This window comes from Xiphophorus maculatus, chromosome 4, assembly GCF_002775205.1.
Source record: "Xiphophorus maculatus strain JP 163 A chromosome 4, X_maculatus-5.0-male, whole genome shotgun sequence".
Lineage (NCBI taxonomy): Eukaryota > Metazoa > Chordata > Actinopteri > Cyprinodontiformes > Poeciliidae > Xiphophorus > Xiphophorus maculatus.
Window position 1 is genome coordinate 10,028,073 of NC_036446.1, and position 16,658 is coordinate 10,044,730.

General features: G+C 37.6%; 1 protein-coding gene across 1 annotated transcript in view; it reads right to left on the reverse strand.

The window, feature by feature from the left end:
* Positions 1 to 16,658, reverse strand: part of LOC102235279 (insulin-like growth factor 1 receptor) — a 52,734-nt gene that overhangs the window by 27,316 nt on the left and 8,760 nt on the right. The window lies entirely within an intron of this gene.

Below are 16,658 nucleotides of genomic sequence, written 5' to 3' on the forward strand. Positions count from 1 at the left end.
ACAAAGATGATAAAAAAATGTATCAATACAAAATCTGATTAGCTCTCCCATCTGTTTCTTTTGATATCACCCATTAAAAAAATGTAAGTTGGTCAATGCGCAGAACACAGCTGTGATTGGTCATATCTTCTATTAAATTTATTAACTTCATTGCCAGCTTAGTTTTTTTTTTTTTAGACACAGTTGGACACTCAGTAACAACAGACTGTGTTCATCATTACCTAAACTGTGTCTACCTTTCATTTGCAGGACAGTTGTTGTCAACAAACCAGTTGAAACCGCGACATCAGGGTTACATCTCTTTTACTACAACAAAATTACATATTTAAGTTGCACATTTTGTTATTAACCCTGCAAGCTGACAATAAACAAGAATGTAATGGAATAAAAATCTTTTTCATCATAAGTAGTGAGCAGCACAACAGAAGAAAGAGCCAAAGCACAATGATGTAGTGGTGTACGCTACAGACAAAAACCTTATTTTTTTCCCATGCATATAACAAATTAGGCATACATTTAGATGGACCTTTTAGCTTTATAGGAAGGAGTGCACCCAGCAGTGTATTCTACTCAAACTGAATGTGCTAGAAGGCTATCTTCTAAAAAGAGAAAAATCAACCTTGTAGTTTTGTAATTTATATACCTTTTTGTTCAAGTTGATTACTTGTAAGAATAATCGATAGATTACTCGATTAATAAAATATGCATTTACAACAACCCTAATCCCCACAACAACTTTTCTCCACTTACTGCAATTCTCTCAGATAACCTTGACACGGTAGCCAGTATTATTCACAAAACAATGACTGTGGTATTTTTATGAGTCACCAAATCCGAACCAGGATCTGAAAAAAACAAACTATTTTGTTCAAGCTAGTCCAAACAGAGTCTTTGGTGAGTCTTAAGGAAGTTGCTGGGAACAAGCATCTGTTAAATGAGCTGACTCTATAGCACAATTACAGACTAGAGACATCTCTGGCATCTCTCTGTTGGCAGACTTGAAAAGACAAGGCTAATCAAATGCTACAGTCCCCCCCCCAGAGGCTTTAGAGGAGCCACACAATAGCAGGACTGGGTTTACCCAGAAAGCTATCACATTAGCTGTTTCTTGATACCTGCAGCTTTGTGTTGACATAAAATGAAAACGGATATCACAACTGATCTGGCGTCAACATGACAAAAGGAGATGAGAAAAAAAGTAAAAACAAAGAAAACAATGGAACAATGTGACTGTCACTTCCTTTAGTCATATCCAATAGTGGTTTTTCGTAAAAAGTTATTCCAGTACTTCCAGTGCAGTCTATAAGGGTGTACTAGATATCCTGAGATAATTAAAAAATAATTGACAGCACACCACACCCACTATTGGCAAAACCAATTTCATGGTTTTGCTTTAAAGAATAAAATTGTTTTTATTTTCTCTCCCCATATTTGTTTTACTTTGTCCATTTTTTTTCTGTTAAACATTAATTGTAAGATGAAAACACAAATGGCAGGAAGAAAAGGGTAAACACCAGCCACAATTGTTTTATAATCATTTTTAGCCTCACACTTTATTTTAGCCTAGCATCTTTTTTTAGTTTGCTTTAATTTTAAGAGATGCCACGTACCAGAGAAATGTTGCATTAATGTGGAATTTATGCAACTTGTAAACAAATGTTATGTTACGGATGTTTGTGAAATCTCATGCAACATTGTGGAGATGTACTATCTGCACAGGTAAAGACTCACCTCGGCATGCAGGATGCTCAAAGTGGCTGACACTGTAGCAGACTGTTTTCTGATTAATTTAGCTAATAAGTATATAATCCCTTGGGAGTAGCAATTAACTTTATATAGAGACCATTGAACGTTTTGCCCAACATAAGCAGGTGAGCCAGGTAAATATTAAGTGTGGAAAATTAGAAAAAATAAATGGTGATGGCATTGCAATAAGTACCTAAATTTTATCCACCAATTCTAATAAGTGTACATTATATGCAAGAGGGATGCATCTTCAACAATATACATGCATTGTAAATGCACTTAAATTCTCCATGTTTGCACTTAAGCAAAAATCAGTTTTGAACATGTCAACAAAGCAATAAAGCGTGCCAAGACATAAAAACCAACATGTTTTTTTTTATATAAATTACTAAAATGTCACAAAACTATTGTACTTATAAATTCAACAACTTAACTTTAGTGATGAGTTGAAGTAAATGTGTGTTGATATTGAGGAAAAACTGTGCATCAAAACAAAGCTGGTCAAATATTTTAAAATCTGTGAAGTGCACATCTTTGATTTCTTACCATGTTGACCACTACCACCCACACAGACCGTATATCTGCATTGTCAACATTCCTTTCCTCTGTGTATTTGTGAGGGAGGACAGAGGTATTCCAAGAATTTGATGAAAAAGATGAATGAGGCAAAGTATCTTAATGGCAGCCTGAAAACATGCAGGCTAGACCAGAATTCAAGGCCTGAATGTTTGGTACTTTAAACCAAGCATCTTCTGATGTTCAAACACATTTTTCCATACTAAAAAGCTATTCTTTTCCAAACCTAAACTTCTAGGCATTTTTCTGCCTTTTATAACTTTCTAGGCATTATTTGTGGATTTCACAAATATTTTAATATTTGGGCAATTTTTTTTATACCCCTTTAGGGGGTCTTTTGTGGGCTCTAGTGTCCCTTATATGACAGTAGGCTGACAGGAAACGGGGAAGGAGAGGGGGAAGACATGCGGCAAATATCGTCGGGTCCGGGAGTCGAACCCGCGACGGCCGCGTCGAGGACTCAAGGCCTCCAAATATGGGTCGCGCTAACCACTACGCCACCACGGCACGCCCGGTACAGGGCAATTTTGTCGCTTTTTTAACATCTAGACTAATTTCTATTTCAAAATCTATAACATGGACTTCACAAATAAGGATTGGAATATCACATAGATATTCACATATTCATATTCTGTTGCCCTGCGACAGACTGGCGACCTGTCCAGGGTGTACCCCACCTCTCGCCCGGAACGTAGCTGGAGATAGGCACCGGCAACCCTCCCGACCCCATTAGGGACAAAGGGTGAACAGAAAATGAATGAATGAATGAATATCACATAGATAATGCAGATGCTTTAAAGTCACAGATTGTGAAATTTTATACTTTTATTTTTGTAATGTCAAAAAATTGACTCTTTGCTGACCTGTTTGGCATTCAATCAAAATGTAAAGTTGCCTAGGGACTAATCCTGAAACAATAAAAAGGTGGCCAAAGCCAGTCTTCTGATGGTATAATCAAAGATGCAATGTAGTGAAATCAAAAGGTCAGAAAAACTATGTGCCATGTCAGGGTATTTTCATTTCATTCATTGTGTAGGCACGAATTATTTGACAAAAAAAAAATAAAAAATATCACTAAGGGGAAATTGTTGGTCAAAATGAATGCAATTAATTTAGAACAAAAGCCGTCCTTTAGGTGAGAGGTGAAATGTCAATGGAGGAAGAGAAGAAATCCAGTCCAATACAAGATTATCATGTTGACAAATTAATAAACATGTACATTTGCTTATAAGAGTAATTAATTCGTAAGTAAATAGTAAGACAGAATTTAGATGATTTTTAGCTTGACTGGGCTGATTTGTGACAAGTTGGTTGGAAACTTGGCCTTTCGTACTGAAACAATGTTTTACAGGCCAGCAAACATAGCTAAGAACTAAGAAATTACACTAACATGCATCTGTGAAGAAGCAGTAATTGTGAAGGTGAAGACTAAAAGTTGATGCAATATCAGTGAGGAGCTTAAAATAAATAAAAAAATGAGAATGAAATGTTCAAAAAATTTCCCTGAAAACTTATATCATGCTATAATATTATTCCCTCATCAAAACATACCTGGAGTGTTGATTTTATTCTTTTGTGCATGTTCTGAAATCCTTCAATCGCCATGGCAATTATTTTGGGTGCATAAAAGCTTGGTCTCACCAAGCGCCGTCCTTTCCACACTGCTCCTTCACACTAGGGGCAGCAGCAATGAGGAAACACCTGGTGGAATTGCACAACTGCTGAGTTAACCACACAAACTACTTAGTGTAATGCTCCTAAGATTGTTGTTAAATGCTTAATAGAGAAACCTTGTTGTGATAACGTGCTAAAGGCAGAGTGTCATAAAGAACAGGAGCTTCTTAAAGAAATAGAGGTCCAATTTCAAGGTGTTAGATTGTTAAGTCAAAGTTCTTTTAAGTTATGTTTGATATATACAGTATCTCTATAACAACTTAAAGTAACAGTTACTTGATAATGCTATAAAAGTTACAATGGGCCTGGAAAATACATAATACTGCCCTTTTAATTAAAACTGGAAGGAGTTGAAATGTTCACCACTTCTGAAGTACCCTAACCACACACTACCTCTATGTTTAGACAAATGTGAATTCATTTAAATAACACTAAAGCTTATAAGACATATTTAACTTGTTTTCCATAAAACTACTCAAATCACTGAAGCAAAATAGTGGAAAAAGCCATTATAACAAAGTGTGCCAACTGCACAGCTTCAAATCCACAAACCAAAGACTCATCTGAATCTCTGGTCACAGCTCATCCCCATATGACGGTGTTAACAGAGGACAATTAAAGACCACATAATTACAGTCGGCTCTTCAGTACAGCCAAACCCATAATGTTTTCTTCCAGGAATTCCAGGGATGGGTGTGACTGTTCACCAAAAGCAGTCATGGATGGTACACAAAGCAGCACCTATAATTTACAAGTGCTGGCAGTCTCAGAGTAATGGGTCAGGGGTCTGTGAGAAGTTGTACATAATCATGCTCGTGAGGGCTGTACACTGCTCTGTTATTGATGTATAAATACATACTATAGGAACCAAAAATATTACATTAAAGTGCATAGTACCATTCTTTGCTCAAATTGACACAATTTCCTTTATTGAAATGTTAATATTAGCTGAAACTTACTCCTCTCATTCTAAATAATCACAGAGTATTAGGATAATTTTAGACTTGTGCAATTTGTTTTAACTCTAAATATATGTTGTTGCTTATGATGAGGACAAAATATCAGTTCTTCAAAACTTCAGAATTTTTATGTTTCAGCCACAATAAGGCATCGACACGGTTTTTGAATGTTTTAAAGTTACTTTCAAAACTGCTAAATACATTTCCACAACACCAACCCTACAGTTTAAACTCCTTTTAATGGTATGTCAAATGAAATGATGTAGCAACTTGAGCTTTTTTATTGTTTTAAAATATAGTTGTATGGAGCCGCTACCTTTGTTTATGCTGTTTGTTGCCCTCAAGAGTCTAGACAAGTCTTATAATTTTGAACCGTCAAAGGCTGAATTCCTACATCATGTTTTGTTTATGTTCAGTCTGTCATATTCTGTACCAAATATGTTTAAAATTCGTTTTAAAAAATGAAAGAAATTTGGTGTCCATGATATATTGGCACTAACATAGTATTGACCAATGGTGGTCATTTTTTAAAAATATATTGATTTGATAAGGAAAACTGGGCCGATATAGAAAGCTGTTTTTTTCTTCATCTTGTTATCGTTTGTGTTTCTGAAGGGAGATGTGGATTATTATGTGGTATCTGTTTGGACATGCAACAGTACCAGTAAAGTGTAATTGTGTAATCATAATTGTCACCGGCTAATGAAGACTATGCTTTAATAAATTAAAAGGCAAAATTTAAATATTAGCAAATTATCGGTGTGCAAATCAAAGTTTTTTAGTCTTGGTGGCATGATATTTTAAAAGGCAAATATAAATACTAAATCATCAGTTTAAGACACCATCTTGATTATATATTCACAGCTTTATAGTTATGTAAAACTTTTATTTGAGCAGGACTTTTGATAGTAAAAATGAAATTGCCAAAAAAAAAGTCAATTTATGTGCATTTTAGATGTGATCATACTGATATGCTAAAATAACTTTGAATTCAATACAATTTGACAGTACTGAACTTTACCCTAATTTTCCAAAATGCCAATCAGATGTGTGTGAAATTCACTTTTCCAATCTTTTGTCTTGTGTGACATCTTAGCTGTTTAATCTTTCAAACCAGAGATTTAACCACAAGCCAAGACACAGCCCCTTGCACATTTACTTCCAGTTTAGCACGTATTAATACAGACAGCAGATGCTGGTATTCTGTACATGAATGTATGGAGCTAATAATAAGCAGAGATTAAACTGATATCAGCAGGAATTGCTAGTCACTGGGATTCCTTAAACCTTTAGCACTGGGCCAAGCAAGTCAGATTGTCTTTTGAACTCTTTACAGGAGCTCGTCTTCTCTAACTTTTATATTCCCTGATTTAAAACATCCCTGGCTTTAGCCCTGCGGCCTCACGTCACATAAAAAAACCCCAACACTGTTAATCTGTGCAAAATTCTTATGCAGTCCTTAACTACATGAGCATCCTTGTAGTAGTGCCATAACACAAAATGGTTGCCTTGGGCTAATCATAATTATTAGCTTTTGTACTGCAATACTAAGAGCCTGTAATGCAAATCAATAATAAAAAAAAATGTGTGTTGGTGATGTGACTTGCAACATTTCCCCTTGACCTTAATTTAATGACACTTTTATTTTATTATGGACATTTTTAAAGTGTGTTTCAAGGTGCAAAACCATGCAGTTTATTAAAATTTCACTGGTTGACCTTTGGAATGTCGCTTCAGGCGATTTCATTCACTTTAAGACCTCCATAGCCTATTAATTTGTCAACGTCAAGTGGTACTAAGGTAATTATTTGTTATTGTTAACATTCAAACTCAATCATTAAAGCAAATTCAGAGTGCTGGAGAAATGGGTCAATGCAATGAATCTAGAATGGGTTAAAAACTGAAATCAGACCAAAACAGGTGTTTTGGTCTTTGGGGTTTTTGAGGAAGAGAAGGTTCATAAGTGGCTCCAGAAGTCTGCAATGAAACTTAAGTGAACTGAGCTGCTACCAATTGCCAGTTTACCTACCAAGTGGCGGTGCAGAAGGAGTCAAACAAAATAATTATTATTATAAAAGGATTGTTGGATCAACCAATATGTAAACTCTGGTTAAACATCTTGGAGTTTTTGGAGTAAAATGTATGTTGAGTTTTAGAAGGAGTTATTACATACAGGACTCTGGTTCTGTATAAACGTATTAAGCAGAAGCCCTGCTCATTTTCTGTGTTTCTGGTACTTTTGCTTCAAATATTCATAAGTAATCACCCAGAATCAGCAGGGTAGTTTATAGTCAATGGTTCCAATTAGATTCTGCTCTAAATGTCAGCTTCAGTCCACCATTTTTAATGTGGACTGAATGTGCAGTCCACATTAAAAATATGCAATATTTTTTTTGCCACATTGTCTATCAGCTCCTCTACAACCAAAAAGGGCTTGTTGTTTCTGTGTCATCATTTCCTACTTTGTAGACTGACATAACACTGTAATGGTGTCATAAAATTGCTAATATTTATTTTTGACTGCGTTTGTTTATTCATTCCCTTTTGCAGTTACCATTTAAAATTTCTCTCCAATTTTAGGATGACAGTGTTTAAATAAGGTGCTTCGCCAGAGTTCTAGAGCTAACATCAGGCCAAGTCAGAATCAGTCAACTTTTTTAGTTCCTCTGACCTACAGGTAAAATTCCTCCAAGCAGCTTCATGTTGGCTAAATAGTCACAAACGCTCTTTTGATTCTAATTCTAAATACTATTAGGAGGGTTGCAGCAACTTACTGTTTTGATTCTCAGCCATGATTGTTTGGGAGAGCCTTTGTAATTGAGGGGAAAGACGAGGAAGAGTTCTGTATCTACACTGGTACTGTGAAGTTCTGTATCTGCTTAAGGAAATGAAAATGTCTCAGTCTGCATCAATTTTCACACAAATTAGTATCTTTCAATTCCATTTTCATGCAAAGTTATAACCAAATATGAATAATTTTGATAACCCCAGAGTTCCACTTTAACTGAATTAATTTGAAGTTGTATTTGCAATTTATGTGTCCAGTTAATCCATTTATATTTATATTTAGATTATATATATTTGATGCAAAGTTCAAAATTATTGACTCACTTTCTCAGTCCTTTTCCCTCCAATTTTACAAATGAGTTTGTAAAATCCATTCCTCTGCCATCTTACTCAGCAGGAAAACATTTTTTCCCATTTGACCACTAAAAGTGTTACAAAATTCAAACATTGAAATCTAAAAAACATGTAAATTACTATGGGCTGGACAATGAATCAATAACATAACATACATTGTGATAGACATTATCAATATTAATAGATAATACATCTTATAGAACTTTCAATAATTTTACTAAACTCTGATACAGTACCGCACAGCATTCTGGGGGATGTTGCAGAGAAAAGGCTTCAGCCCCTCAAGCTTTCATGGCCAGCTAAACAAGTTTGGTGGCATCAACTAAGACTCTATGGTTACCTAGCAACAATCTGTCAATTAACTGGCGTAGCAGAAGTTTCATGTTTCACCACCCTGCCTCTTAAAAGCTTAAAAACTAACGGCGTGGAGTGAAACTTCTGGATAAAATTGAAACTGTCACTCACCAGGTTGGTAGTATTTTAGCTATTTAAAACAAAAAAATGAATCAATAATTATTCAGTCATACTGTCCAGCCCTAATTATCAATGACCAGGAATGTAGTATAGGCTATGAACATTTCCTTTTCTTTTCTATACTATTACAGTTGATGAATGAAGTTCATTGAGTCATCAAGACAACAACCCAATGACTGAAAAACAAATTTGACACACAGTGACATGTTGGGTAAAGTGAGTTAAAGCGTAGCAAGGGTGAGAAACAACTCTGGGGGAAAAAAACTGTCTTGGTTAATAGTAATCCCTTCAAGCAGGGGTTAACAGATGGCAAAAATTCCTTCCAGTAAATCCCAGACCTACTTGGTACTTTAATTATGTGCTTTCATCTCCTCAGACCATACAAACTGCAGGAAAAAACACATCCCCCCATGCTGTTCAATGTGTGAGCATGTGTGCAGGTCTGCTCTGAGGGACAGAGGTAAAGTGAAACAACATGTTTGCTTCCCAGAACGCAAAGCCACAGCACCTCTTTAGAAGAAGCACATGAGTTATGAATGAGACAACCCCAGATTCCCCAAAAAACAAATGAGGGAAGTAAACACAATGGAGCCCCCACCAGCAGAGTTGGAAAACTTTCCCACAGATGGAAACTGGCTTTGAATCTTCTTTTTTTCCCCCCTTTCGGTTTTATGAACGAGTTTAGGCTAAAGGCATGCCCCTTTATAGAAATACACTGAAAACAGACTTTGCGTTTTCCTTTCCTTCATTTACTGATCCAATGAAAAACTGAATGTGGACACGCAGTGAATGGTTGACTCATGTGTCAATCAATCAATCAATCAATCAAATTTTATTTGTATAGCACATTTCAGCAGCAAGACATTTCAAAGCTGCTGTGTCAGCACAGCAGAAGTCTTGTAAGCAAGGCAGACACTTCAACAAAAGATCCCAAATAACATTGTTCCTAGTGCGGTCGGGAGGGATGCTGGTGCCCATCTCCAGCGAGACATTTTGGGCGAGAGGCGGGGTACACCCTGGACAGGACAAACAACTATGCACACATGCACTTGCACCTAAGGAGAATTGAGAGTGACCAATTAACCTAACAGTCATGTTTTTGAACTGTGGGAGGAAGCCGGAGAGAACCCACGCATGCACAAGGAGAACTTGCAAACTGACCCCGCAGAAAGACCCCGGGCCAGGACCTTCTTGTTGCAAGGCAACGGTGCTACCAACTGCACCACTGTGCAGTCCCTGAAGCTTGATATAGCCTGTTATTACGGTAGATGAATGAGAGTGACAACATGGTCCACTGTGGAGGGTATGTTTTCTGCTAATGCTAAACTATAATTATAATAAAGTCAATATTAGCATTCCAAGTACTTAAAATTGCTAAATTTTCATCATACTGTTTCTACATTTCAAGTCGTTTAATGAGAGAAAGTCTTGGAATAACCAGGTTTCTTCGCCTGTATGGAGCACAGTCATGTAGCACAGCCCATTCCCCACCTGTTGTTGCACACACTGTCGGCAGGTTGAAAGAACGCTCCTTCACTTTCATCTTCAAAACAGTCGAGACAAATTCTATTGTTTATCTATATTTAGTGAAGCAGCTAGGGTTGAAAAGATTAATCAATTAATAGTGAAGAATATACTATTAAGAAATTGCTTAGTCATTAACTGGCGTATTCAGACTTTAAAAGGCCAATTTTTTAAAGAAAGAGCAGTACTCTCAGAGCAGTAATTTACCCAAAACTGAAAAAAAACATTTTGCATTTAAAACAAAAACAAACTACTTTGTAAATATGTTCTAATCAGAACTTTTTAAGTGGCATAGTTTTAGCTTCACCTGTTTATAATTCTATAAAATAACAAAAATCTCCTATTAAGCATCTTTTGCAATCCAACTATAAATCAGTTAATCCAAAAAAACAAAAATAAATAAATAAATAAAAAAGATCAGTCCCATCATGCTGTACTGATGTTAAGTCAAACAGAAAGGACCAAGCTTTTGATAACATGTTGATGTTAGAAGTACTTTTTTAAGGTGTAGATGCATCTTTTACTAGAAATGATTGGGCATACCCTGAAGAGGTGCTTTGTTATTGCATTTTAGGCAATAAAATGTTTATTTTCCTTTTTTAAAAAGTTATTTAATTGTTTATTTTCATCTTTTAATGCATTTCTAGTGAATAAGAATATCTGCTGCAAACAGTCGACTTTGATAACGTAGAACGTCATGAATTTATCCATTATCAGTTTGAAAGAAATGTAAGAGAGGTCTTCCTTTAAGGTGCTGTGTGCCCGTAGTGTCCAATCAGCAGCAGTTTGTGTTTCTGTGTGTACTGCTTATGTCAGTCATTTTCTGTGTAAGTCACTGGTTCGTACCTCCTGGGGCAATAGTTGTGTAAACAAACATCAGTGATGTGCAGCCAGGGGAGGCAGGTGAGGCAGAGCCTCACCAGCCATAATGAAAAAATAATATGTAATGATAAACTTTATATTTTATAATTTTTATAATATAATTTATATTACCATATTCACACGGTGGTTTATACTATAAAGTATTTAATTTTAATTTAGCTTAACCAATTTTAATTGTTTTTTTTTCTTCAAAATTGCTGAATTTTAGCAATTTCCTATTCAAATGCTCAGAAGCGAAGCCGGTGAGGCAGCAGCGAGCTGTGCCTCACCTGGGATTGCGCAACCTCTCGCTAACTGCACTGGCTGCCATTCTATGAGAGCATGTTCCTCTTGTCTGTACATCGCCAATAAAATGGCTAAAAAACATTTAATATATACATTGATTTTACATTATTTAGCTTATTCATACAATGTACAGTGTTTTTTGTCACAAACTGTAGTGTGTGTAACGTGTTTCGTATGCTGAGGACCGATCATAAATGGCAGAGAACAGACTCAAGGTGAGGCAGGCAGTTTTCTTGCCTCATTGCAGGGGGCACTCATGATTCCAGACATTGTGACTCCACAACTGCAGAGTAAGAGACAGCGAGCTAGCAATACAGAATAAGTCAAGTGCAGCAGTAGATTTATTGTTTTCTCATCTCTTTTCAAGTCAACATGGATGACTACATCTCTAAACTTGGGGTTTTCTAAAGTGGACTTTCAAGCTAGACAGGAAATAATAAGTAAAGGAAGAAGAACAGCAGAGCTGAAAGGTATGCTTCAAAGTATGAAACAAAAGGTTACCCGCTCTTTTCAAATGGAGTGGCACACAAAAAAGACTGGCTTTGTGGATGTTTTGTCAGAAATTGTCTTTTCTGCTTCCCTTGCCTTCTGTTTTCCACTTGTGGCACTGTGTGGACTCAGGCGGGATTTTGCGACTTGAAGAATTTGCAAAGAAGCCTCTCTAAACATGAGCAGTCGACCCCTCACATTCAAAGCCAGATCGCACTGAAAACGTTTGGGACGTCGAGGATAGATTTGGCTTTGGACGAACAGCGGAGACTCAACATCTGTATCCATAATGTTAAGGTAAAGGAGAACCGAGAGATTTTAAAAGATATCAATGCAACTTGTTTCCTCGCCAAACAGCAACTAGAATTTCGTGGAAATGATGAGAGCATGGGCTCTGCTAATCGTGGCAACTATGCTGAACTTTTACATGTCTTTGCTGAGAAAGATGACAGGCTAGCAAGACATTTGGAGACATCTACTGTATTTTCTGGCTTGTCTAACAGAATACAGAATGATTTAATTGAAGCAGTCGGTGAAGTAATTAGAAATGATATTAAAAAAGACATCAGTGCAGCCCCATTTGTTGCTGTAGAAATAGATGAGACCACAGATGTCACAGGCAAAGCTCAGATCTCTGTCATATTGCGCTATGTGGCCAAAACTGAAGCAGGTTTTGAGGTGAAGGAGGCGTTTTTGGGCTTCGATGATGTGAGTGAGGACAGACGTGCTCCTGCCATAGCGGAGTATGTCCTGAGAGTGTTGGAGAATGTTGATAAGCTTGTAACTCAGACATATGATGGGGCAGCTGTAATGGCATCAGAGCTTAATGGGGTGAAGGCTAAAATAAAAGAAAAGGTGCCCGAGGCCATGTTTACCCACTGTTATGCACACAAGCTGAACCTGGTGCTACTGCATTCATCAAAGTGCATGCCAGTGTGCCGCACGTTTTTTATAATGGCTGAGGGACTAGGGACGTTTTTCAGCAAGTCCACACAGCGCATTCACTTATTGGATAGTGTTGTCAAGCGCCGTTTACCCAGAGCAGTGCCTACAAGGTGGAATTCTAATTCTAGGCTGCTGCAGACAATAAGCATGCACCAAAATGATCTGCGTGCTGTGTTTCATATTATTATGGAAAATCCCGATAGCTGGGATAATGACACGCTGATGATGGCAGCAGGATACGATTGGTGGCTGTCAAAAGCATCGACATGCTCCCTGATTACTGCCCTTACTGATTACCCTCAGTGAGGGCATTTTCAATGAAACCGACGCACTTTCCAGAGTGTTGCAAAACAAAGTGATGGACATTGAATACTGTCTTGCATGCATCCGCGACACAGTTTCAGTTATCCAGTACATAAGACTGGAGTTTGACAGTTTCTACGACCGATTTGAGTAGAAATGTGGTGCACTTGCTTTGACAAAGTGTGGAGACAGTCGGTTAGAGATGAAAGGAGACGTGTGTTGTGTAACATTCTTGACGACATCAGCAATCAAATGAAGGCTAGGTTTAACCATTTCGATGAGCTTCCTATCCTTGGTTTTTGGACTGCGCAAAATTCAATGAAATGTCGCAACATTTTGATGGCGCGAAACTGCAGAGCCTGTGAAAGTATGCCAAGTTCTTTGACTTTGTCAGACTAAAGGTGGATCTCATTGGACTGTATAGCTCAAAAACAATAAGGGATGAATGTAAATCTCCTGGACAGCTTCTCAACTTTTTGGCCAAGAAGGATCTTATTGCAACTGTTCCTGAGGCGATGAAGTTGCTCCAACTAGTTCTTACTGTGCCAGCTACCACAGTGTCAGTGGAGCGGTCATTCTCAGCATTGAAAAGACTCAAAACATACAGCCGGAAAAGGACCGATCAAGGAAGGTTTTCTACCCTGGCAGCAATCTCTACTGAGATGGAGAGTCCTTTTAAAACTGAAGGAAAATAAGGAAGACTTTTACCAGGAAGTGATGGATGTTTTTATGCAGAAGGAGCGGCGCATGGACTTCATTTATAAGTAAAGGTAAGACGGCAACGACATTTTTTTTGTTTAGTTTTTTTAATGAAATGTGTGTTTTGTGAGCTACAGTTTGCATGTGTAAAGAATGCAGAAAAAAAAACATAATCCACAAACTGTGTTAGGTTAGCTAAAAGCAGCAGTAGCTGTACCACAGCCAAAAACATACTACTGCAACAGACTGAATGTTCTATTATTTTTTGTGGGAAATATTTGAGTGTTTTTGGTGTTGAATCCTGAAACATAAGACTGTCAGTTGCTATGGCAACGAGTCTGCGCATAGTTTGGCTGAGACAGCGGGTGAGAAAGAAGTGGTTTCGAGTTGACGGTTTTTCTGATTTGTTTTCTCTTTGCAGTGGAGAACAGCACTAAATTAACAATACCCTACATTTCCAAGTTTCATTGACTTAACGGAATTATTCTATTACGGCAAAGCTGCTATGGATGGCGTAAAAGCATAGTCTTTTTGCCCTCCAGGGTTGTGTGCAGGCACGAATTTTCCTGATGTAAACAATAACATAAATACTTGTAATTACGTCAGTGCCTCACCAGCTATGAACCTGACCGCACGTCACTGACAAACATGATAGATAAATCTCCTGCTTTGCTGTCAAAATGGGTTGTTTACTTATGTTATTCGTCTCAACAGATGAATGAGTTTAAAGCACAAAACTACTTCAAGTTAAACTATAGCCTCCCCAACAACACAGTCCCTGCAGGGAGAGCAGTTGTGTTGATGTTGTCTGTGATAAATTCTGCTTTATGGCAGCAACTGATAAGCTGTTCACTTCGTCTGGCACACTGTCTGATGAGCCGCTTGAGCATCATCACGTGGTCATCCTCCACCTATTTCAGTTTTCCTTAAATAGGAAAAACAAAATATGCCATATTTTTCAAGATGACAAAACATATAGATCATCCACCAAAAGGTCTCATCTGGTCAGACAGGTTCTGGAAAACAGCTGCGATAAATCTGACCCAGACACTTTATGGTAAATATGGCATAATCATCAGAATTCCCGAGCCTTGGCATGTCTGCAGTTTCAACAAAACATTTCACCCAGACACTATGTTAATATTTCTGGCAAGAGATTGCTCAGAAAATACTGGATCAGAGGTCCACAGAACCACAGATCCACAGAAAGCAGTGGATGAAGGGATGATATTCTCTGTTGAACACTCAAAACATCCACAGAGTTGTTTGGTTCAATCCAGTCCATAACTTTTAGTTTTATTTTTCTCCAGTGGCATTTAGACTACAGATTGAAACGCTAAAGTGACATAGCTGCAATTTTTCTGCAGTAGAGTGTTCCAGTGTCATTACACTGGATGCATCCCTGAGCAGCTGTTGGACAGACACTTGGACAATGCCTTTATGAGAGCAAGATCACCAATTCTGGAAGGAGTTTAACAAAACATTATTAATAAAATAACCAAGTAAAACCTAAAGAGTCTATTATTCATTGAGAAATTATTCAGTGGGGTATTTGGTAGCTGAAGCCCTAGAAGGTTTCCCTTCTAAACAAAAAAGACAAATTTTGCTGTTTGGGACAATTTAAAAAAAAATAGTCACTATGGAAACTATGCTTTTGAAGCAGTCTCCAGTCCTCTTGGCATTCATATATGCAGTCGTATTGCACCAAAGTTCACTTCAACTGAACAGAAGTGAACTCCTAAATGGCCGCAAACCATCACTCATAAAAGGTAATACTGCTTAAAAACTAACTTAAAAAGCTACAAGAGGATAGTCTTCTAGGCACCTGTTGAGCTTATACCACTAGGAATAAAGGCAAAAATTGGTCCAACTCCAGAGTAAGTAAGGTGTGCCGAATAAAGTGTTGACTGTGTATGATGTAGAGGAATCAGGGTGAAATTCACAGGTGTGCAGACTTCGACAGGCAAAATATGCAAACGTCCACAAAAAGAAAAGTCAAATCAAAAGAACTATTTAGTTGACAAATGAATCATCACTAGTTTATACTTATGCACATAGCCTTTCCACATTGGAGAAGTAGTAAATTGCAGCCCAAATAGATGAGATTAAATAACACAGTACCATAAACTGTTAAATAAAAAAGCTCTCTATGACTCTAATTTAAGCAAAGACGAAGTGAAATAACCAACACATCAAATATATTCCACTTTCTTATTTCTTTTTCAGCATGCCCACACTCTGTCACTCCAACAACCCACAATGCAGCCCAGGCGCATGTGGGCCTGTCAAACATTTGCATCTTTACACCTCGTTCCTTCACACATAAATGCGAATGTACAACCGTCCGTGTTGCAAGAGTGTTTGATGCAGAATTGTGTTGCTGCACATACCTACGTGCCAACTCCAGGCCAGTCCTGCGACAGCTCCATGTCACAAGACAGAAAACATTAACATGCTGAGTCTGCAGTAAGGCACAGTCACCAGGGAAACATTTCAGCCTGACACACACACAGCCAGCCAAAACACATCGCCTTAAAGGCACCAGCAAAACAAGTTATCCTAAATCCCACATACATAAACACAAAAAGGAGCTTTTAAACTTAATGTACACAGGCAGAATAATTACAATCTTTAAAGCGTTTATTAAAGAAGGTGGGATTAATTGGCCCAACCTCGACTTGTCAGCTACAATTAAAGATAACTACACTTTCAGCGTGTTAGACAGCTGCTGATATTTGACATGCACACTCTTAAACTGAAGCAACAAAGACCTGGGGAGAGGCTTTGCCTAAGCAAATAAGTTTCTTTAGGCTTCTTCTTTGTGTGACCTTAACTTGGGTAAACATTTGAGAGAAATTGCAGACCCTACAACCCTCAGCTTTTTTTTTTGCCTCTCTCTCAGCCAAAACACAGGCATTAAAGTGACGAGCAGCAGGCCATGACTGGAAATCTGTTTATTAA